This window comes from Lithobates pipiens, unplaced genomic scaffold (assembly GCF_037356315.1).
Source record: "Lithobates pipiens isolate NorthernLeopardFrog02 unplaced genomic scaffold, aLitPip1_a1.2 Scaffold_22, whole genome shotgun sequence".
Lineage (NCBI taxonomy): Eukaryota > Metazoa > Chordata > Amphibia > Anura > Ranidae > Lithobates > Lithobates pipiens.
In genome coordinates, this window is record NW_027507784.1 from 265,327,859 (window position 1) to 265,353,023 (window position 25,165).

The following is a 25,165-nucleotide window of genomic DNA, read 5'->3' on the forward strand; positions in this document are numbered from 1 at the left end:
CATGTAGGTGGTAACCATTAACCTAATATAAATGAACATATTATGTTCGTTTATACCGCATTTCACCGAAAATAAGACCTACTATGATATTTGGGGAGGGCTGCAATATAAGAATCCTCACCTTCGCTGCCTGTGTGGGCAGGTCGTGATCGAGCCTGCACAATTTCCCCTGTAGGAAGCTGCTTCCTATGCGGGCATTTGCTAAAAAGGAGGAGCCAGGAACACCAGTGGGGGATACCAGAAGAGGATTGGGGCTGCTCTGCGCAAACCAATGGAACAGAGATTTTAAATATGATATGTTCATTCATTTAAAAAAATCCATTTATATGTGTTTTTTTTTTTCAGACCAGAGTGATTCAGATGACTGGAACATGGAAAATGTTTGCAGGGCAGCCTATCGCCACCAACAGGAGCTTTGGAGAAGAGAAGGTGGTTCCCTAGATTCTGCGCCACAACACTGCTGAGAATTCTCACCTTTGTTGTCTGTGTGGACAGCTTGGGCAATCTTCAGTCAGTCAGTGTGTGTGTGTGTGTGTGTGTGTGTGTGTATGTATGTAAGGCTGGGCATTTTGATTGTAAGAGCTTTCAGGGCAGGGACTGATGTGAATGAACAATATGGCTCTAGTATGTGTGTGTATAAGGGTGAAAAAACGAATCGATTAATGGACAACTAATCGATTACTATTTTCATAATCGATTAATTGGTCACTAACATAATGGGGTTAAAAACAAGAAAAAGAAATTAGCCCTTTATAGTACAGAAAGAGCAAATCGCTACTGTAAATATTACTTTCACTGTCCCATAGTAAAAAATGAACCCCTTACAGTAGCGATTATTTGCTTTCTTTGTAATAATTTTAGTTTTTTTTAACCCCATTATGTTACTAAACATCTCAGGCCTGGGTCACACCTCTGTGTTGTTTGGTGCTTTTTGCAGAAACACACTACAGTTCATTTACATGGTTTCCTATGTGACACGTTCACATCCATGATTTTTTCAGCTGCTGTGTATTTTGAAAAGACAAGGACTTTTTTTTTAACGCAAAACGATGCTATTTTGTTTTTTTGGTTCAATACACTTCAATGGAGAAGCTGCAGAAAAGCATGTAATGCGTTTTTGCGGCAATTTGTGTTTTTTAATCTGCCCAACAACAAATTGGCCAAAAAAATATGCAAAAATGCAAATTGCAGCAAAATTACCCTTTTTTTTAAGGTTAGTAATCTATTAATTGAAACAACAATCGACCAACTAATCGATTATGAAAATAATCGTTAGTTGCAGCCCTATGTGTGTATGTATGCATGTGATATTAGAAAAGCGGTATAGTATGGTATTGTATGGTATGTAATATGCATGCAAAAGAGATGGGGCTTTTTGTTTGATAAACTTCTTTTTGCGATTTGGCACTGCATCGCTTCAACTGACAATTGCGCGGTCATGCGATGTTGCACCCATACAAAATTGACATCCTTTTTTCCAACAAATAGAGCTTTCGTTTGGTGGTATTTGATCACCTCTGCCTATTGTTCTGCACTATAAACAAAAAAGAGCCTCAATTTTGAAAAAAAAACGCAATATTTTTTAACGTTTTCTATAATAAGTACCCCCCAAAAATATATAAAAAAAAGATTTTTTCCTCAGTTTAGGCCTATATGTATTCTACATATTTTTGTTAAAAAAAATTGTAATAAGCCTACATTGATTGGTTTGCGCAAAAGTTATAGCATCTAGAAAATAGGCGATAGTTTTATGTCATTTTTAATTATTACATTTTTTTTTTAAAAGTAGTGTTGGCGATCTGAGATTTTTATTGTGTTTGTGACATTACGGTGGACACGTTGGACAATTTTGACACATTTTACGGACCATTTGACATTTTTACAGTAATCAGTGCTATAAAAATGCATTGATTACTGTAAAAAAATGTTACTGGCAGTGAAGGGGTTAACCGCTAGGGGGAAATCAAGGGGTTAATGTGTTCCCTATTGTGTGTTCTAACTGAAGGGGGAGGGGACTGTGTAGAACTTGTGTGTTCTCGAGTGATTGTGGGCGAGCAGGAGGCATGTGCGCCCCTAGTGGCCAAATCTAGAAGCGACGTAACATAATGGCAATTCGTGCAGCCGAACCATGTTGCCACAGTACAACTGTGGCAGCTGGTCGGCAACTGGTTAAAGAGGATCTACGGTCATCTTAAAAAAAGAATTAAAAGTCAGCAGCTTCAAATACTGTAGCTGCTGACTTTTAAAAAACAGACATTTACTTGTCCAGGGATCCAGTGCTAGCCTCACCCAGGCAGGTTCTTTTCCGGTCTTCAGGTCCCCTGCACTGTCATGTTGACTGTGGGATACCAGCTGTGACTCCTTGCGACTTCACAGAGGGCCCCCCACCACACATGTATGAGCTGAACTATGATTTGTAAGTTGTCCTGCAGCCTCCTAGGACCTGTGACATGTCCCAGGAGGCTGCGGATGGTGCCACCATGTAGGTGGTAACCATTAACCTAATATAAATGAACATATTATGTTCGTTTATACCGCATTTCACCGAAAATAAGACCTACAATGATATTTGGGGAGGGCTGCAATATAAGAATCCTCACCTTCGCTGCCTGTGTGGGCAGGTCGTGATCGAGCCTGCGCAATTTCCCCTGTAGGAAGTGTAGGAAGCTGCTTCCTATGCGGGCATTTGCTAAAAAGGAGGAGCCAGGAACACCAGTGGGGGATACCAGAAGAGGATTGGGGCTGCTCTGCGCAAACCAATGGAACAGAGATTTTAAATATGATATGTTCATTCATTTAAAAAAATCCATTTATATGTGTTTTTTTTTTTTTTCAGACCAGAGTGATTCAGATGACTGGAACATGGAAAATGTTTGCAGGGCAGCCTATCACCACCAACAGGAGCTTTGGAGAAGAGAAGGTGGTTCCCTAGATTCTGCGCCACAACACTGCTGAGAATTCTCACCTTTGTTGTCTGTGTGGACAGCTTGGGCAATCTTCAGTCAGTCAGTGTGTGTGTGTGTGTGTGTGTGTGTGTGTAGGTATGTAAGGTTGGGCATTTTGATTGTAAGAGCTTTCAGGGCAGGGACTGATGTGAATGAACAATATGGCTCTAGTATGTGTGTGTATAAGGGTGAAAAAACGAATCGATTAATCGACAACTAATCGATTACTATTTTCATAATCGATTAATTGGTCACTAACATAATGGGGTTAAAAACAAGAAAAAGAAATTAGCCCTTTATAGTACAGAAAGAGCAAATCGCTACTGTAAATATTACTTTCACTGTCCCATAGTAAAAAATGAACCCCTTACAGTAGCGATTATTTGCTTTCTTTGTAATCATTTTAGTTTTTTTTAACCCCATTATGTTACTAAACATCTCAGGCCTGGGTCACACCTCTGTGTTGTTTGGTGCTTTTTGCAGAAACACACTACAGTTCATTTACATGGTTTCCTATGTGACACGTTCACATCCATGATTTTTTCAGCTGCTGTGTATTTTGAAAAGACAAGGACTTTTTTTTTAACGCAAAACGATGCTATTTTGTTTTTTTGGTTCAATACACTTCAATGGAGAAGCTGCAGAAAAGCATGTAATGCGTTTTTGCGGCAATTTGTGTTTTTTAATCTGCCCAAAACAAATTGGCCAAAAAAATATGCAAAAATGCAAATTGCAGCAAAATTACCCTTTTTTTAAGGTTAGTAATCTATTAATTGAAACAACAATCGACCAACTAATCGATTATGAAAATAATCGTTAGTTGCAGCCCTATGTGTGTATGTATGCATGTGATATTAGAAAAGCGGTATAGTATGGTATTGTATGGTATGTAATATGCATGCAAAAGAGATGGGGCTTTTTGTTTGATAAACTTCTTTTTGCAATTTGGCACTGCATCGCTTTAACTGACAATTGTGCGGTCGTGCGACGTTGCACCCAAACAAAATTGACGTCGTTTTTTCCGCACAAATAGAGCTTTCTTTTGATGTTATTTGATCACATCTGCGTTTTTTTATTTATTTTTTTATTTTTTTTGCACTATAAACAAAAAAGAGCCTCAATTTTGAAAAAAACTCAATCTTTTTTAACTTTTGCTCTAATAAGTACCCCCCCAAAAAATATAAAAAAAATGATTTTTTTCCTCAGTTTAGGCCTATATGTATTCTTCTACATATTTTTGGTAAAAAAATTACCAATAAGCGTATATTGATTGGTTTGCGCAAAAGCTATAGCGTCTACAAAATGGGGGATAGTTGTACGGCATTTTTAATGATTATTTTTTTTTTTACTGGTAATGTCGGCGATCTACGATTTTTATCAGGACTGCAACATTATGGCGGACACGTCGGACAATTTTGACACATTTTTTCGGACCATTTGGCATTTTTACAGCGATCAGTGCTATAAAAATGCATTGATTACTGTAAAAATGTCACTGGCAGTGAATTGGGTTAACCACTAGGGGCAATCAAGGGGTTAATGTGTTCCCTATTGTGTGTTCTAACTGAAGGGGTAGGGGACTGTGTAGGGGAGATGACAGATCACTGTTCATATTCTGTATGAACAGACAATCTGTCTGTTCTCCCCTCAGAGAACCGGGATCTGTGTGTTCTCAAGGGATTGTGGGCGAGCAGGGGGCACGTGCTCCCCTAGTGGCCAAACCTAGAAGTGACGTTTCATAAGAGCGTACAATCCCAGTACTCCTTTCCAGACTTAGGGTATGTAGCACACTCAATCTTGGAGTAGAGAAAAAAAAAGCATGACAAGTGTCAAGCTGCTGCGGTGGCCAGGCCATGTGTACAACCCCAGTACTCCTTTCTAGAATTAGGGTATGTAGCACACTCAATCCTAGACCCAAAGAAAAGAATGACATGCATTTTCTTCCTTAGTTTGCCGTGGTTATATAGCCTGTAGCGTTCACGGATGTACTGTGCAATGGGCTAAAGAGAGCTTGTAGACAGTCCTCCTTTGGGCTACTTTGGGGAAATTTACTTAACGTGGAATTCCAGCTTAAATCTAAATAGCCTCCCCCCAACATCCATGCAAGAAAGATACTTATTTTCAGGCCAGTCTGGTCCGGTCACGTGAGTTCTTCTGTGCCAGCTAGTGGCAGTGACCGGACCGGAAAATAGGCAAGTATAGCAATCTTTTTTTCAAAGGTTAGTTAGCACAGAGGTTGTCTCTCCAATGGGACACAGATGCCAAGAAAATCTGACAAAGGTCCTAGGCTTCCCTTACTCTATCCACAATGAAAAATAAATGTTTTTCTTTTTTGTTCTATTTTCAATTGGGGCAGACAGGACCCAGAGTAGTTGTGCATTTTAATCAGTCACCTTCTCAATTTAGCTTGTTTAATGAAGGTTTGAAAATGAAAACTAGAAGCTGAGTGGTTGTTATGCTCAGCGGCTTCAGATTCTGTCTTGTCCATTTTAAGTAAACTCCCCTCAAAATACTACAAAGCTCTTCACTGCTGTCCCGTCGGTGTGTGCACGCTCGACTGTAAAACGGGGAAGAAGGTGTACCCCTTTACGGAGGACAGACAGCAGGACCTGTTCGCCCAAAGTGTGGTTTTCCCGAGGAACTGACAAGTGACAAACCACCGGCTGCCCTAGTGAAGCACTTTACGGACCTGTTCAAAGTGCGGAAAAGCGGTATAGTATGGTATTGTATGGTATGTAATATGCACGCAAAAGATATGGGGCTTTTAGTTTGATAAGCTTCTTAACTGATGCAGCCCCGGAAGATTTTACCCCCTTCCTGACCAGAGCACTTTTTGCGATTTGGCACTGCATCGCTTCAACTGACAATTGCGCGGTCATGCGATGTTGCACCCATACAAAATTGACATCCCTTTTTCCAACAAATAGAGCTTTCTTTTGGTGGTATTTGATCACCTCTGCCTATTGTTTTGCACTATAAACAAAAAAGAGCCTCAATTTTGAAAAAAAACGCAATCTTTTTTAACGTTTTCTATAATAAGTACCCCCCAAAAATATATAAAAAAAAGATTTTTTCCTCAAATAGGCCTATATGTATTCTTCTATATATTTTTGTTAAAAAAAAGTGTAATAAGCCTACATTGATTGGTTTGCGCAAAAGTTATAGCATCTAGAAAATAGGCGATAGTTTTACGTCATTTTTAATTATTACATTTTTTTTTAAAAGTAGTGTTGGCGATCTGAGATTTTTATTGTGTTTGCGACATTACGGTGGACACGTTGGACAATTTTGACACATTTTACGGACCATTTGACATTTTTTCAGTAATCAGTGCTATAAAAATGCATTGACTACCGTAAATTTTTTTTACTGGCAGTGAAGGGGTTAACCGCTAGGGGGAAATCAAGGGGTTAATGTGTTCCCTATTGTGTGTTCTAACTGAAGGGGGAGGGGACTGTGTAGAACTTGTGTGTTCTCGAGTGATTGTGGGCGAGCAGAAGGCACGTGCGCCCCTAGTGGCCAAATCTAGAAGCGACGTAACATAATGGCAATTCGTGCAGCCAAACAATGTTGCCACAGTACAACTGTGGCAGCTGGTCGGCAACTGGTTAAAGAGGATCTACGGTCATCTTAAAAAAAGAATTAAAAGTCAGCAGCTTCAAATACTGTAGCTGCTGACTTTTAAAAAACAGACATTTACTTGTCCAGGGATCCAGTGCTAGCCTCACCCAGGCAGGTTCTTTTCCGGTCTTCAGGTCCCCTGCACTGTCATGTTGACTATGGGATACCAGCTGTGACTCCTTGCGACTTCACAGAGGGCCCCCCACCACACATGTATGAGCTGAACTATGATTTGTAAGTTGTCCTGCAGCCTCCTAGGACCTGTGACATGTCCCAGGAGGCTGCGGATGGTGCCACCATGTAGGTGGTAACCATTAACCTAATATAAATGAACATATTATGTTCGTTTATACCGCATTTCACCGAAAATAAGACCTACTATGATATTTGGGGAGGGCTGCAATATAAGAATCCTCACCTTCGCTGCCTGTGTGGGCAGGTCGTGATCGAGCCTGCGCAATTTCCCCTGTAGGAAGCTGCTTCCTATGTGGGCATTTGCTAAAAAGGAGGAGCCAGGAACACCAGTGGGGGATACCAGAAGAGGATTGGGGCTGCTCTGCGCAAACCAATGGAACAGAGATTTTAAATATGATATGTTCATTCATTTAAAAAAATCCATTTATATGTGTTTTTTTTTTTTTTCAGACCAGAGTGATTCAGATGACTGGAACATGGAAAATGTTTGCAGGGCAGCCTATCGCCACCAACAGGAGCTTTGGAGAAGAGAAGGTGGTTCCCTAGATTCTGCGCCACAACACTGCTGAGAATTCTCACCTTTGTTGTCTGTGTGGACAGCTTGGGCAATCTTCAGTCAGTCAGTGTGTGTGTGTATGTATGTAAGGCTGGGCATTTTGATTGTAAGAGCTTTCAGGGCAGGGACTGATGTGAATGAACAATATGGCTCTAGTATGTGTGTGTATAAGGGTGAAAAAACGAATCGATTAATGGACAACTAATCGATTACTATTTTCATAATCGATTAATTGGTCACTAACATAATGGGGTTAAAAACAAGAAAAAGAAATTAGCCCTTTATAGTACAGAAAGAGCAAATCGCTACTGTAAATATTACTTTCACTGTCCCATAGTAAAAAATGAACCCCTTACAGTAGCGATTATTTGCTTTCTTTGTAATAATTTTAGTTTTTTTTAACCCCATTATGTTACTAAACATCTCAGGCCTGGGTCACACCTCTGTGTTGTTTGGTGCTTTTTGCAGAAACACACTACAGTTCATTTACATGGTTTCCTATGTGACACGTTCACATCCATGATTTTTTCAGCTGCTGTGTATTTTGAAAAGACAAGGACTTTTTTTTTAACGCAAAACGATGCTATTTTGTTTTTTTGGTTCAATACACTTCAATGGAGAAGCTGCAGAAAAGCATGTAATGCGTTTTTGCGGCAATTTGTGTTTTTTAATCTGCCCAACAACAAATTGGGCAAAAAAATATGCAAAAATGCAAATTGCAGCAAAATTACCCTTTTTTTTAAGGTTAGTAATCTATTAATTGAAACAACAATCGACCAACTAATCGATTATGAAAATAATCGTTAGTTGCAGCCCTATGTGTGTATGTATGCATGTGATATTAGAAAAGCGGTATAGTATGGTATTGTATGGTATGCAATATGCATGCAAAAGAGATGGGGCTTTTTGTTTGATAAACTTCTTTTTGCAATTTGGCACTGCATCGCTTTAACTGACAATTGTGCGGTCGTGCGACGTTGCACCCAAACAAAATTGACGTCCTTTTTTCCGCACATATAGAGCTTTCTTTTGATGGTATTTGATCACATCTGCGTTTTTTATTTATTTTTTAATTTTTTTTGCACTATAAACAAAAAAGAGCCTCAATTTTGAAAAAAACGCAATCTTTTTTAACTTTTGCTCTAATAAGTACCCCCCCAAAAAATATTAAAAAAATGATTTTTTTCCTCAGTTTAGGCCTATATGTATTCTTCTACATATTTTTGGTAAAAAAATTACCAATAAGCGTATATTGATTGGTTTGCGCAAAAGCTATAGCCTCTACAAAATGGGGGATAGTTGTACGGCATTTTTAATGATTATTTTTTTTTTACTGGTAATGTCGGCGATCTACGATTTTTATCAGGACTGCAACATTATGGCGGACACGTCGGACAATTTTGACACATTTTTTCGGACCATTTGGCATTTTTACAGCGATCAGTGCTATAAAAATGCATTGATTACTGTAAAAATGTCACTGGCAGTGAATGGGGTTAACCACTAGGGGCAAACAAGGGGTTAATGTGTTCCCTATTGTGTGTTCTAACTGAAGGGGTAGGGGACTGTGTAGGGGAGATGACAGATCACTGTTCATATTCTGTATGAACAGACAATCTGTCTGTTCTCCCCTCAGAGAACCGGGATCTGTGTGTTCTCAAGTGATTGTGGGTGAGCAGGGGGCACGTGCGCCCCTAGTGGCCAAACCTAGAAGTGACGTTTCATAAGAGCGTACAATCTCAGTACTCCTTTCCAGACTTAGGGTATGTAGCACACTCAATCCTGGAGTAGAGAAAAAAAAAGCATGACAAGTGTCAAGCTGCTGCGGTGGCCAGGCCATGTGTACAACCCCAGTACTCCTTTCTAGAATTAGGGTATGTAGCACACTCAATCCTAGACCCAAAGAAAAGAATGACATGCATTTTCTTCCTTAGTTTGCCGTGGTTATATAGCCTGTAGCGTTCACGGATGTACTGTGCAATGGGCTAAAGAGAGCTTGTAGACAGTCCTCCTTTGGGCTACTTTGGGGAAATTTACTTAACGTGGAATTCCAGCTTAAATCTAAATAGCCTCCCCCCCAACATCCATGCAAGAAAGATACTTATTTTCAGGCCAGTCTGGTCCGGTCACGTGAGTTCTTCTGTGCCAGCTAGTGGCAGTGACCGGACCGGAAAATAGGCAAGTATAGCAATCTTTTTTTCAAAGGTTAGTTAGCACAGAGGTTGTCTCTCCAATGGGACACAGATGCCAAGAAAATCTGACAAAGGTCCTAGGCTTCCCTTACTCTATCCACAATGAAAAATAAATGTTTTTCTTTTTTGTTCTATTTTCAATTGGGGCAGACAGGACCCAGAGTAGTTGTGCATTGTAATCAGTCACCTTCTCAATTTAGCTTGTTTAATGAAGGTTTGAAAATGAAAACTAGAAGCTGAGTGGTTGTTATGCTCAGCGGCTTCAGATTCTGTCTTGTCCATTTTAAGTAAACTCCCCTCAAAATACTACAAAGCTCTTCACTGCTGTCCCGTCGGTGTGTGCACGCTCGACTGTAAAACGGGGAAGAAGGTGTACCCCTTTACGGAGGACAGACAGCAGGACCTGTTCGCCCAAAGTGTGGTTTTCCCGAGGAACTGACAAGCGACAAACCACCGGCTGCCCTAGTGAAGCACTTTACGGACCTGTTCAAAGTGCGGAAAAGCGGTATAGTATGGTATTGTATGGTATGTAATATGCACGCAAAAGATATGGGGCTTTTAGTTTGATAAGCTTCTTAACTGATGCAGCCCCGGAAGATTTTACCCCCTTCCTGACCAGAGCACTTTTTGCGATTTGGCACTGCATCGCTTCAACTGACAATTGCGCGGTCATGCGATGTTGCACCCATACAAAATTGACATCCTTTTTTCCAACAAATAGAGCTTTCTTTTGGTGGTATTTGATCACCTCTGCCTATTGTTCTGCACTATAAACAAAAAAGAGCCTCAATTTTGAAAAAAAACGCAATCTTTTTTAACGTTTTCTATAATAAGTACCCCCCAAAAATATATAAAAAAAAGATTTTTTCCTCAGTTTAGGCCTATATGTATTCTACATATTTTTGTTAAAAAAAATTGTAATAAGCCTACATTGATTGGTTTGCGCAAAAGTTATAGCATCTAGAAAATAGGTGATAGTTTTATGTCATTTTTAATTATTACATTTTTTTTTTTAAAGTAGTGTTGGCGATCTGAGATTTTTATTGTGTTTGCGACATTACGGTGGACACGTTGGACAATTTTGACACATTTTACGGACCATTTGACATTTTTACAGTAATCAGTGCTATAAAAATGCATTGATTACTGTAAAAAAATGTTACTGGCAGTGAAGGGGTTAACCGCTAGGGGGAAATCAAGGGGTTAATGTGTTCCCTATTGTGTGTTCTAACTGAAGGGGGAGGGGACTGTGTAGAACTTGTGTGTTCTCGAGTGATTGTGGGCGAGCAGGAGGCATGTGCGCCCCTAGTGGCCAAATCTAGAAGCGACGTAACATAATGGCAATTCGTGCAGCCGAACCATGTTGCCACAGTACAACTGTGGCAGCTGGTCGGCAACTGGTTAAAGAGGATCTACGGTCATCTTAAAAAAAGAATTAAAAGTCAGCAGCTTCAAATACTGTAGCTGCTGACTTTTAAAAAACAGACATTTACTTGTCCAGGGATCCAGTGCTAGCCTCACCCAGGCAGGTTCTTTTCCGGTCTTCAGGTCCCCTGCACTGTCATGTTGACTGTGGGATACCAGCTGTGACTGCTTGCGACTTCACAGAGGGCCCCCCACCACACATGTATGAGCTGAACTATGATTTGTAAGTTGTCCTGCAGCCTCCTAGGACCTGTGACATGTCCCAGGAGGCTGCGGATGGTGCCACCATGTAGGTGGTAACCATTAACCTAATATAAATGAACATATTATGTTAGTTTATACCGCATTTCACCGAAAATAAGACCTACAATGATATTTGGGGAGGGCTGCAATATAAGAATCCTCACCTTCGCTGCCTGTGTGGGCAGGTCGTGATCGAGCCTGCGCAATTTCCCCTGTAGGAAGCTGCTTCCTATGCGGGCATTTGCTAAAAAGGAGGAGCCAGGAACACCAGTGGGGGATACCAGAAGAGGATTGGGGCTGCTCTGCGCAAACCAATGGAACAGAGATTTTAAATATGATATGTTCATTCATTTAAAAAAATCCATTTATATGTGTTTTTTTTTTTTTTCAGACCAGAGTGATTCAGATGACTGGAACATGGAAAATGTTTGCAGGGCAGCCTATCGCCACCAACAGGAGCTTTGGAGAAGAGAAGGTGGTTCCCTAGATTCTGCGCCACAACACTGCTGAGAATTCTCACCTTTGTTGTCTGTGTGGACAGCTTGGGCAATCTTCAGTCAGTCAGTGTGTGTGTGTATGTATGTAAGGCTGGGCATTTTGATTGTAAGAGCTTTCAGGGCAGGGACTGATGTGAATGAACAATATGGCTCTAGTATGTGTGTGTATAAGGGTGAAAAAACGAATTGATTAATCGGCAACTAATCGATTACTATTTTCATAATCGATTAATTGGTCACTAACATAATGGGGTTAAAAACAAGAAAAAGAAATTAGCCCTTTATAGTACAGAAAGAGCAAATCGCTACTGTAAATATTACTTTCACTGTCCCATAGTAAAAAATGAACCCCTTACAGTAGCGATTATTTGCTTTCTTTGTAATAATTTTAGTTTTTTTTAACCCCATTATGTTACTAAACATCTCAGGCCTGGGTCACACCTCTGTGTTGTTTGGTGCTTTTTGCAGAAACACACTACAGTTCATTTACATGGTTTCCTATGTGACACGTTCACATCCATGATTTTTTCAGCTGCTGTGTATTTTGAAAAGACAAGGACTTTTTTTTTAACGCAAAACGATGCTATTTTGTTTTTTTGGTTCAATACACTTCAATGGAGAAGCTGCAGAAACGCATGTAATGCGTTTTTGCGGCAATTTGTGTTTTTTAATCTGCCCAACAACAAATTGGCCAAAAAAATATGCAAAAATGCAAATTGCAGCAAAATTACCCTTTTTTTTAAGGTTAGTAATCTATTAATTGAAACAACAATCGACCAACTAATCGATTATGAAAATAATCGTTAGTTGCAGCCCTATGTGTGTATGTATGCATGTGATATTAGAAAAGCGGTATAGTATGGTATTGTATGGTATGTAATATGCATGCAAAAGAGATGGGGCTTTTTGTTTGATAAACTTCTTTTTGCAATTTGGCACTGCATCGCTTTAACTGACAATTGTGCGGTCGTGCGACATTGCACCCAAACAAAATTGATGTCCTTTTTTCCGCACATATAGAGCTTTCTTTTGATGGTATTTGATCACATCTGCGTTTTTTATTTATTTTTTATTTTTTTTTGCACTATAAACAAAAAAGAGCCTCAATTTTGAAAAAAACGCAATCTTTTTTAACTTTTGCTCTAATAAGTACCCCCCCAAAAATTTTTAAAAAAATGATTTTTTTCCTCAGTTTAGGCCTATATGTATTCTTCTACATATTTTTGGTAAAAAAATTACCAATAAGCGTATATTGATTGGTTTGCGCAAAAGCTATAGCCTCTACAAAATGGGGGATAGTTGTACGGCATTTTTAATGATTATTTTTTTTTTACTGGTAATGTCGGCGATCTACGATTTTTATCAGGACTGCAACATTATGGCGGACACGTCGGACAATTTTGACACATTTTTTCGGACCATTTGGCATTTTTACAGCGATCAGTGCTATAAAAATGCATTGATTACTGTAAAAATGTCACTGGCAGTGAATGGGGTTAACCACTAGGGGCAAACAAGGGGTTAATGTGTTCCCTATTGTGTGTTCTAACTGAAGGGGTAGGGGACTGTGTAGGGGAGATGACAGATCACTGTTCATATTCTGTATGAACAGACAATCTGTCTGTTCTCCCCTCAGAGAACCGGGATCTGTGTGTTCTCAAGTGATTGTGGGCGAGCAGGGGGCACGTGCGCCCCTAGTGGCCAAACCTAGAAGTGACGTTTCATAAGAGCGTACAATCCCAGTACTCCTTTCCAGACTTAGGGTATGTAGCACACTCAATCCTGGAGTAGAGAAAAAAAAGCATGACAAGTGTCAAGCTGCTGCGGTGGCCAGGCCATGTGTACAACCCCAGTACTCCTTTCTAGAATTAGGGTATGTAGCACACTCAATCCTAGATCCAAAGAAAAGAATGACATGCATTTTCTTCCTTAGTTTGCCGTGGTTATATAGCCTGTAGCGTTCACGGATGTACTGTGCAATGGGCTAAAGAGAGCTTGTAGACAGTCCTCCTTTGGGCTACTTTGGGGAAATTTACTTAACGTGGAATTCCAGCTTAAATCTAAATAGCCTCCCCCCCAACATCCATGCAAGAAAGATACTTATTTTCAGGCCAGTCTGGTCCGGTCACGTGAGTTCTTCTGTGCCAGCTAGTGGCAGTGACCAGACCGGAAAATAGGCAAGTATAGCAATCTTTTTTTCAAAGGTTAGTTAGCACAGAGGTTGTCTCTCCAATGGGACACAGATGCCAAGAAAATCTGACAAAGGTCCTAGGCTTCCCTTACTCTATCCACAATGAAAAAGAAATGTTTTTCTTTTTTGTTCTATTTTCAATTGGGGCAGACAGGACCCAGAGTAGTTGTGCATTGTAATCAGTCACCTTCTCAATTTAGCTTGTTTAATGAAGGTTTGAAAATGAAAACTAGAAGCTGAGTGGTTGTTATGCTCAGCGGCTTCAGATTCTGTCTTGTCCATTTTAAGTAAACTCCCCTCAAAATACTACAAAGCTCTTCACTGCTGTCCCGTCGGTGTGTGCACGCTCGACTGTAAAACGGGGAAGAAGGTGTACCCCTTTACGGAGGACAGACAGCAGGACCTGTTCGCCCAAAGTGTGGTTTTCCCGAGGAACTGACAAGCGACAAACCACCGGCTGCCCTAGTGAAGCACTTTACGGACCTGTTCAAAGTGCGGAAAAGCGGTATAGTATGGTATTGTATGGTATGTAATATGCACGCAAAAGATATGGGGCTTTTAGTTTGATAAGCTTCTTAACTGATGCAGCCCCGGAAGATTTTACCCCCTTCCTGACCAGAGCACTTTTTGCGATTTGGCACTGCATCGCTTCAACTGACAATTGCGCGGTCATGCGATGTTGCACCCATACAAAATTGACATCCTTTTTTCCAACAAATAGAGCTTTCTTTTGGTGGTATTTGATCACCTCTGCCTATTGTTCTGCACTATAAACAAAAAAGAGCCTCAATTTTGAAAAAAAACGCAATCTTTTTTAACGTTTTCTATAATAAGTACCCCCCAAAAATATATAAAAAAAAGATTTTTCCTCAGTTTAGGCCTATATGTATTCTACATATTTTTGTTAAAAAAAATTGTAATAAGCCTACATTGATTGGTTTGCGCAAAAGTTATAGCATCTAGAAAATAGGCGATAGTTTTATGTCATTTTTAATTATTACATTTTTTTTTTAAAAGTAGTGTTGGCGATCTGAGATTTTTATTGTGTTTGCGACATTACGGTGGACACGTTGGACAATTTTGACACATTTTACGGACCATTTGACATTTTTACAGTAATCAGTGCTATAAAAATGCATTGATTACTGTAAAAAAATGTTACTGGCAGTGAAGGGGTTAACCGCTAGGGGGAAATCAAGGGGTTAATGTGTTCCCTATTGTGTGTTCTAACTGAAGGGGGAGGGGACTGTGTAGAACTTGTGTGTTCTCGAGTGATTGTGGGCGAGCAGGAGGCACGTGCGCCCCTTGTGGCCAAATCTAGAAGCGACGTAACATAATGGCAATTCGTGCAGCCGACCATGTTGCCACAGTACAACTGTGGCAGCTGGTCGGCAACTGGTTAAAGAGGATCTACGGTCATCTTAAAAAAAGAATTAAAAGTCAGCAGCTTCAAATACTGTAGCTGCTGACTTTTAAAAAACAGACATTTACTTGTCCAGGGATCCAGTGCTAGCCTCACCCAGGCAGGTTCTTTTCCGGTCTTCAGGTCCCCTGCACTGTCATGTTGACTGTGGGATACCAGCTGTGACTCCTTGCGACTTCACAGAGGGCCCCCCACCACACATGTATGAGCTGAACTATGATTTGTAAGTTGTCCTGCAGCCTCCTAGGACCTGTGACATGTCCCAGGAGGCTGCGGATGGTGCCACCATGTAGGTGGTAACCATTAACCTAATATAAATGAACATATTATGTTCGTTTATACCGCATTTCACCGAAAATAAGACCTACTATGATATTTGGAGAGGGCTGCAATATAAGAATCCTCACCTTCGTTGCCTGTGTGGGCAGGTTGTGATCGAGCCTGCGCAATTTCCCCTGTAGGAAGCTGCTTCCTATGCGGGCATTTGCTAAAAAGGAGGAGCCAGGAACACCAGTGGGGGATACCAGAAGAGGATTGGGGCTGCTCTGCGCAAACCAATGGAACAGAGATTTTAAATATGATATGTTCATTCATTTAAAAAAATCCATTTATATGTGTTTTTTTTTTTTCAGACCAGAGTGATTCAGATGACTGGAACATGGAAAATGTTTGCAGGGCAGCCTATCGCCACCAACAAGAGCTTTGGAGAAGAGAAGGTGGTTCCCTAGATTCTGCGCCACAACACTGCTGAGAATTCTCACCTTTGTTGTCTGTTTGGACAGCTTGGGCAATCTTCAGTCAGTCAGTGTGTGTGTGTATGTATGTAAGGTTGGGCATTTTGATTGTAAGAGCTTTCAGGGCAGGGACTGATGTGAATGAACAATATGGCTCTAGTATGTGTGTGTATAAGGGTGAAAAAACGAATCGATTAATCGGCAACTAATCGATTACTATTTTCATAATCGATTAATTGGTCACTAACATAATGGGGTTAAAAACAAGAAAAAGAAATTAGCCCTTTATAGTACAGAAAGAGCAAATCGCTACTGTAAATATTACTTTCACTGTCCCATAGTAAAAAATGAACCCCTTACAGTAGCGATTATTTGCTTTCTTTGTAATAATTTTAGTTTTTTTTAACCCCATTATGTTACTAAACATCTCAGGCCTGGGTCACACCTCTGTGTTGTTTGGTGCTTTTTGCAGAAACACACTACAGTTCATTTACATGGTTTCCTATGTGACACGTTCACATCCATGATTTTTTCAGCTGCTGTGTATTTTGAAAAGACAAGGACTTTTTTTTTAACGCAAAACGATGCTATTTTGTTTTTTTGGTTCAATACACTTCAATGGAGAAGCTGCAGAAAAGCATGTAATGCGTTTTTGCGGCAATTTGTGTTTTTTAATCTGCCCAACAACAAATTGGCCAAAAAAATATGCAAAAATGCAAATTGCAGCAAAATTACCCTTTTTTTAAGGTTAGTAATCTATTAATTGAAACAACAATCGACCAACTAATCGATTATGAAAATAATCGTTAGTTGCAGCCCTATGTGTGTATGTATGCATGTGATATTAGAAAAGCGGTATAGTATGGTATTGGATGGTATGTAATATGCATGCAAAAGAGATGGGGCTTTTTGTTTGATAAACTTCTTTTTGCAATTTGGCACTGCATCGCTTTAACTGACAATTGTGCGGTCGTGCGACATGGCACCCAAACAAAATTGACGTCCTTTTTTCCGCACAAATAGAGCTTTCTTTTGATGGTATTTGATCACATCTGCGTTTTTTTTATTTATTTTTTTTATTTTTTTTGCACTATAAACAAAAAAGAGCCTCAATTTTGAAAAAAACACAATCTTTTTTAACTTTTGCTCTAATAAGTACCCCCCCAAAAAATATTTAAAAAATGATTTTTTTCCTCAGTTTAGGCCTATATGTATTCTTCTACATATTTTTAGTAAAAAAATTACCAATAAGCGTATATTGATTGGTTTGCGCAAAGGCTATAGCGTCTACAAAATGTGGGATAGTCGTACGGCATTTTTAATGATTATTTTTCTCCAGTCATATTCCAGGACGGCACACCTGAGAGATGACTGGTCCACCTGACAGGAAACACAATCAACAACGAATTTAAAAGTCCCCACCCCTTCCTCAGACCCTCAGTTCTTGATTGTGTTTCCCACAGGATGACAGCGAAACCAAGTTTCTTTCTAAAAGTTTTTTCCTTGGGGTCTGGGACCCCGTGTTTTTCTCGTGAGGTTCTTTTTTAGGGACTTAAACAGACAGGGTCTGTGGTGCTCCCTTGTATACCCCCAGGAGAAATCTTGGGGGGGTATTCCTCACTCAAGGTCTCCTTAGGGAGCCTTGTATGAGCCTCGTGGGACAGGGGAGTTGTCCCAGTAGGTTATTCCCCTGTTGTATTGGCCTACCTGCACATTCGTTGGTGGAGTGGTGAGGTGATGCCTTTCCTTATGCGGACGCGGATGGCGTGCGTTCCAACGCCACAGCGCATGTCCGGAAGTCCAAGGGCGTCACTTCCGGGTATCGAGTTCCGGAAGTTGAGATGGCTGGACGCACCGGCGTGCGTTCCAGCCTCAGTGCGCAGGACCGGAAGAGGCCGTGCGTCATTTCCGGGCGACGGACCTCCTTAAAGATGGCGCCGATCGGCGCGTTTTTTCAAACAGAACGGGTGTGCTGTAATACACCCAGTCTCCTCGTCCTGCAAGACACTTTCCTGACACTTGGAAAAGACAACAAGGGGATGCTCGAGACCTGATCCAGCGATCCTGCAGGGCAGCAAATCGCCATGGAAGAGGAAGGTCCATCTGAGCAGACAGTCGTTGAGGTCGCCACTGGGGGTGAGTGATCCAACTTTATTTAGGGGCAGGGTTCTCGGGGTAGAGCTCCTGTGCCCCTTTTAGGACTTGTGTAGCTAAATTGTCTATTTTTTTTGACTATTCCCAGGGACCGAAAGCTCTGCCCAGGGGTCAGCTGCTAGGTCTAAGGGGAAGGTTACTTCAAAGTCCAGGCGTTGTGGTTACTGTAACGCTAAGTTAGCACAAGACCACTCCAAACCTTTCTGCGATCGATGTATCATCAAGCTCGCAGGCAGGGAGACCGCTCAGGTCGTGAAGGAATGTAGGGCCTTACAAGCAGAAATGTTGGCTACCCTTCAAACTTTTCAGTCCACCCTTGTGAAGGGTTTGCAGGAAGTACCGTCAGAGAGAGAGACTCCTCAGTTACAGGAAAACCTTTCCACATCTTATGCGGAAAGTTCCCAGGGCCAAGTCTCCTTATTATCTGAAGTGGAGGAAGGCCAAGTACCAGATTGTAGTTCTGGAGAGGAAGATTCAGTCCAAGATAGCCAGGGGGAGGCTAAGCTTGGGGGATTTTTGTTCCCGAGTGAGGACATGGAGGGTTTATTAAAAGCCATTTACGCCTCAGAAGATATTCAGGTTCCCTCTGCTCAAGTCTCAGCTCAAGATAGAGTATATAGAGGTTTAGGAAGGTTACAGACCAAGACCTTTCCCATCCACCAGTCTCTGAAGGAGATAATCCTTAGAGAATGGAAGGAACCTGAACGCAAGCTTCTCAAACTGAAAGCTTGGAAAAGGAGGTGTCCCTTTAAAGATGAGGAGGAGGAAAGATTTTTTAAAGCTCCTCGCTTGGATGCAGCCTTAGCGCAAGTATCTAAGAGGTCCGATTTATCCTTTGAAGATTCCGGAAATATCCAGGATCAGATGGATAGAAAGTCGGAAACTTTACTCAAAAGAGCCTGGGAGGCGAATGCGGCAGCAATGGCGCCTGCCCTAGCTTCCGCCTGTGTAGCCAGAAATGCTGACACCTGGCTGGGCAAATTAATGGATCATGTTTCCCGCAGTAGGGAGGCTAAAGAGATTGTAGACTCGCTGGAAGTAATCAGTCGAGCAGTAGCATATGTGGCAGATGCAGCTGTAGAAACTGTTAGGACCACAGCTAAAGCAGCAGCACTTTTGAACTCTTCCAGGATAGCTCTATGGGTCAAGACCTGGGATGGGGATTTTACTTCCAAGTCTCGCCTATGCGGCATCCCCTTTGAGGGTTCCTTGCTGTTTGGTTCAGGCCTAGATCAGGTTTTGTCCCGATCTACGGAGAAGGGCAAGAAATTTCCTGTAAGGCCCAAGAAAGAAAGGGGTAAGAAATTTTTTCGAGGCCCCTATTCAAAGACCCATCATAAGGGGAAAACTGAACCAAGGAGGAAATGGAACTTGGGGAAAGGAAAAGAAAAAAGTGCAATTCTTTTCTCCAGCTCCGGAGCCTCTCAGAAAGAAGGTAAATGACGCCACCGTAAAGGTAGGCGCAAGACTCAGCGAATTCCTTCCACAGTGGGAAAGGATTACGCAGAGTCCATACATTCTAAACCTTTTAGAAGTGGGGTACAGACTGGAATTTCAGACCCATCCCCCACAGGAATTTCTGGTTACTTTTCCTCCCAGGGACCCAACCAAGGCAGAAGGATTACTGAAAAATCTAAAGGAGCTAGCAGAGCAAAGGGTTATTACTCCAGTACCAACCAATCAGCTTACCCAGGGTTTTTACTCACACGTATTTGTGGTTCCAAAACCCTCAGGAAAATTTCGGTTGATAATAAACTTGAGAAGACTCAACCGTTACCTGCTTCACAAGAAGTTCAGGATGGAGAGTATTTACTCAGTAAGAAAGCATCTGCAGAGAGGAGTCTTTATGGTCACCCTGGACCTAAAAGACGCTTATCTACACGTACCCATTGCTCCCGAACACCAGAAGTACCTACGCTTCGCAGTTTGCATACAGCAGAGGATACAACACTGGCAGTTCAGGGCTCTTCCCTTTGGGCTGGCGGCAAGTCCAAGGATATTCACAAAGGTGTTAGCCGAAGTAGTGGCATACCTACACCTGCAGGGGATAGGGTTAATACCCTACCTGGACGACTTGCTGATCTACAGTGTGGATCAGAGGCAAGCAGTAATAGACAGAGACATCGTGTTGGAAACTCTGGAGACCTTGGGCTGGATGGTCAGTCAGGAGAAGTCCTCACTGACTCCATCTCAGTCCAAACTATACCTAGGCTACCTGTTAGACTGCAGGCACAGAAGGTATTCTTACCAACAGAAAAGGTAACGAAGGTCCAGAATGCGGTTGTCACCCTTCTCGAAAGAGGAGAAGCCTCTCTGAGATATATAATGAGATTGCTGGGCCTCATGACGGCCTGCATTCCGGCAGTAACCTGGGCACAACTCCATTCTCGGGAGCTTCAGTCTTTTCTACTTGCCTCATGGGGAGGAAAAAGAGAAACATTAGAGAACAGAGTACCCATCACAGAGGAGGTATCTCGTTCTCTGCGGTGGTGGCTCGACCCACAGAATTTGTTGAATGGTCGCCCCTGGTCTCAGGTAAACCCTTTGGTCTTAACCACGGACGCCAGCGCCTGGGGTTGGGGGGCTCATCTGGGAGACCGATATACCCAGGGGTCCTGGAACCACAGCCAAGCCAGGGAGTCTTCCAATTTCAGGGAGCTTCTGGCAGTAGGCAAAGCCCTAGACTATTTCCGAGAGGAACTGCAGGACAGGGAGGTTCAGGTCCTCTCGGACAACCTGGTCACGGTGGCATACCTAAACCACCAAGGAGGGACAAGGTCGGACAAACTAAGACGGTTAGCGCAACAGATCCTTATGAAGGCAGAAAAGAGGGTCCTTTCACTGTCAGCGATTCATATAAAGGGCTCACTCAATCTGCAAGCAGATTTTCTAAGCAGACAGCCCATCCTTCAAGGGGAATGGGGATTGAGCAAAGAAATCTTCTTCCTGGTGTGCAAACATTTTGGCAAGCCAGAAATAGATTTGTTCGCTTCCCGGGAGAATGCGAAGGTTCTCAGGTTTTTCTCCCTTTACAAGGATCAAGAAGCAGAAGGGATAGACGCTCTTGTACAAGTGTGGGATTTCAGACTGGCTTATGCCTTTCCCCCATTGGTGCTCCTTCCCAGAGTCCTACAAAAATTAACCTACTCAAGGTCAGTCCTGATACTGATAGCACCCTGGTGGCCCAAGAGAGTTTGGTTTCCCACCATTCAGAGTCTCGCGATAGCTCCCCCGCTGCGTCTGCCGGTGCAACGAGACCTACTCAGTCAGGGTCCAGTCTTTCACCCCGACCCGGGTCGTCTCTCTCTGACAGCATGGCTATTGAAAGGGAAATACTCCGAGACAGGGGCTGTTCGGAAAAAGTGATAGATACTCTTCTCCTCAGTAGGAAAAGCGTCACCAGAAAGATTTATGCAAAGGTCTGGAAAGTCTTCTCCCACTGGCTACAGTCTAAGGAGGGGGCTCTCCAGATGATACCCACCATCCTAGACTTTCTTCAGGAGGGGGTGGACCAGGGTTTGGCAGTTAGCACCCTAAAGGTCCAGGTGGCAGCCCTGTCCGTGTTTTTTGATAGGAAGCTAGGACAGGAGCCGCTAATAAAAAGATTTTTGTCGGCCAGGGAAAGGGTAGTTCCAGTTAGGTCGGTCAGTTGCCCTCCATGGGATCTGTCCCTGGTATTAGATGCCCTAACAAGGGGGCCTTTTGAGCCGGTGGCTCAAATTTCGGTTAAGCTTTTATCATTTAAGTTGGCCTTCCTCCTGGCTATCACTACGGCCAGGAGGGTGAGTGATATACAGGCTCTGTCGATTAAAGAGCCGTTTTTGCGCATCCTAGAGGATAGGTTAATCCTCACTCAGGATCCTCTTTATTTGCCAAAGGTAGCTTCATTATTTCACAGAACACAGGAGATTATTCTCCCGTCCTTTTGCCAGAATCCTAAGAATAAGGAATGTTAGATGTCAGGCGTTGTCTCCTAGTCTATTTAGAAAGGGTGAAAGACTTTAGGAGATCCAGTCATTTATTGGTCACTTTTTCAGGGAAGAAAAAGGGTCTTCAAGCATCTAAGTCTACGATAGCTAGATGGGTTAGACAGACCATATCCATCGCTTATAGACAGGCAGGTAAACCAGTACCAACCCGCCTTAAGGCGCATTCAGCTAGATCCCTAGCGACCTCCTGGGCAGAGAGGGCAGGCGCCTCAATTGACCAGATCTGCAAGGCAGCAACATGGACGAGCCATAGAACATTTCTGAGGCACTACAGAGTGGAGCTGTTGTCCCCTCAGGATTTGGCATTTGGCAGGAAGGTCCTACAAGCGGTTGTCCCGCCCTAAAGGTAGGCCTGAACTTCTTGCTTATCCTCTCAGGTGTGCCGTCCTGGAAGATGACTGGAGAAAATGACCAGTTACACTTACCGGTAACGTCTTTTCTAGGAAATCTTCCAGGACGGCAGGCCTACTCCCTACCCTTGTTTTATTGGTGATATATTAATTCTTCACAGAATGTTCCCTCTGACACTGGTGTGGGATTTTCTTTACCATAACTGAGGGTCTGAGGGAGGGGTGGGGACTTTTAAATTCGTTGTTGATTGTGTTTCCTGTCAGGTGGACCAGTCATCTCTCAGGTGTGCCGTCCTGGAAGATTTCCTAGAAAAGACGTTACCGGTAAGTGTAACTGGTCATTTTTTTTTTACTGGTAATGTCGGCGATCTACGATTTTTATCAGGACTGCAACATTATGGCGGACACGTCGGACAATTTTGACACATTTTTTCGGACCATTTGGCATTTTTACAGCGATCAGTGCTATAAAAATGCATTGATTACTGTAAAAATTTCACTGGCAGTGAATGGGGTTAACCACTAGGGGCAATCAAGGGGTTATTGTGTTCCCTATTGTGTGTTCTAACTGAAGGGGTAGGGGACTGTGTAGGGGAGATGACAGATCACTGTTCATATTCTGTATGAACAAACAATCTGTCTGTTCTCCCCTCAGAGAACCGGGATCTGTGTGTTCTCAAGTGATTGTGGGCGAGCAGGGGGCACGTGCGCCCCTAGTGGCCAAACCTAGAAGTGACGTTTCATAAGAGCGTACAATCTCAGTACTCCTTTCCAGACTTAGGGTATGTAGCACACTCAATCCTGGAGTAGAGAAAAAAAAAGCATGACAAGTGTCAAGCTGCTGCGGTGGCCAGGCCATGTGTACAACCCCAGTACTCCTTTCTAGAATTAGGGTATGTAGCACACTCAATCCTAGACCCAAAGAAAAGAATGACATGCATTTTCTTCCTTAGTTTGCCGTGGTTATATAGCCTGTAGCGTTCACGGATGTACTGTGCAATGGGCTAAAGAGAGCTTGTAGACAGTCCTCCTTTGGGCTACTTTGGGGAAATTTACTTAACGTGGAATTCCAGCTTAAATCTAAATAGCCTCCCCCCCAACATCCATGCAAGAAAGATACTTATTTTCAGGCCAGTCTGGTCCGGTCACGTGAGTTCTTCTGTGCCAGCTAGTGGCAGTGACCGGACCGGAAAATAGGCAAGTATAGCAATCTTTTTTTCAAAGGTTAGTTAGCACAGAGGTTGTCTCTCCAATGGGACACAGATGCCAAGAAAATCTGACAAAGGTCCTAGGCTTCCCTTACTCTATCCACAATGAAAAAGAAATGTTTTTCTTTTTTGTTCTATTTTCAATTGGGGCAGACAGGACCCAGAGTAGTTGTGCATTGTAATCAGTCACCTTCTCAATTTAGCTTGTTTAATGAAGGTTTGAAAATGAAAACTAGAAGCTGAGTGGTTGTTATGCTCAGCGGCTTCAGATTCTGTCTTGTCCATTTTAAGTAAACTCCCCTCAAAATACTACAAAGCTCTTCACTGCTGTCCCGTCGGTGTGTGCACGCTCGACTGTAAAACGGGGAAGAAGGTGTACCCCTTTACGGAGGACAGACAGCAGGACCTGTTCGCCCAAAGTGTGGTTTTCCCGAGGAACTGACAAGCGACAAACCACCGGCTGCCCTAGTGAAGCACTTTACGGACCTGTTCAAAGTGCGGAAAAGCGGTATAGTATGGTATTGTATGGTATGTAATATGCACGCAAAAGATATGGGGCTTTTAGTTTGATAAGCTTCTTAACTGATGCAGCCCCGGAAGATTTTACCCCCTTCCTGACCAGAGCACTTTTTGCGATTTGGCACTGCATCGCTTCAACTGACAATTGCGCGGTCATGCGATGTTGCACCCATACAAAATTGACATCCTTTTTTCCAACAAATAGAGCTTTCTTTTGGTGGTATTTGATCACCTCTGCCTATTGTTCTGCACTATAAACAAAAAAGAGCCTCAATTTTGAAAAAAAACGCAATCTTTTTTAATGTTTTCTATAATAAGTACCCCCCAAAAATATATAAAAAAAAGATTTTTTCCTCAGTTTAGGCCTATATGTATTCTACATATTTTTGTTAAAAAAAATTGTAATAAGCCTACATTGATTGGTTTGCGCAAAAGTTATAGCATCTAGAAAATAGGCGATAGTTTTATGTCATTTTTAATTATTACATTTTTTTTTTAAAAGTAGTGTTGGCGATCTGAGATTTTTATTGTGTTTGCGACATTACGGTGGACACGTTGGACAATTTTGACACATTTTACGGACCATTTGACATTTTTACAGTAATCAGTGCTATAAAAATGCATTGATTACTGTAAAAAAATGTTACTGGCAGTGAAGGGGTTAACCGCTAGGGGGAAATCAAGGGGTTAATGTGTTCCCTATTGTGTGTTCTAACTGAAGGGGGAGGGGACTGTGTAGAACTTGTGTGTTCTCGAGTGATTGTGGGCGAGCAGGAGGCATGTGCGCCCCTAGTGGCCAAATCTAGAAGCGACGTAACATAATGGCAATTCGTGCAGCCGAACCATGTTGCCACAGTACAACTGTGGCAGCTGGTCGGCAACTGGTTAAAGAGGATCTACGGTCATCTTAAAAAAAGAATTAA

The 25,165-nt window shown here is 42.1% G+C and overlaps 1 long non-coding RNA gene across 1 annotated transcript in view; it reads left to right on the forward strand.

Annotated features, from left to right (window-relative positions):
* Nucleotides 1-22,136: 22,136 nt before the first annotated feature.
* LOC143924642 (uncharacterized) overlaps nt 22,137-25,165 on the forward strand; it is a 191,809-nt gene continuing 188,780 nt past the window's right edge. Inside the window, exon 1 of the long non-coding RNA XR_013261899.1 lies at nt 22,137-22,799. This is a non-coding gene — a long non-coding RNA (uncharacterized LOC143924642). The remainder of the gene's footprint in view (nt 22,800-25,165) is intronic.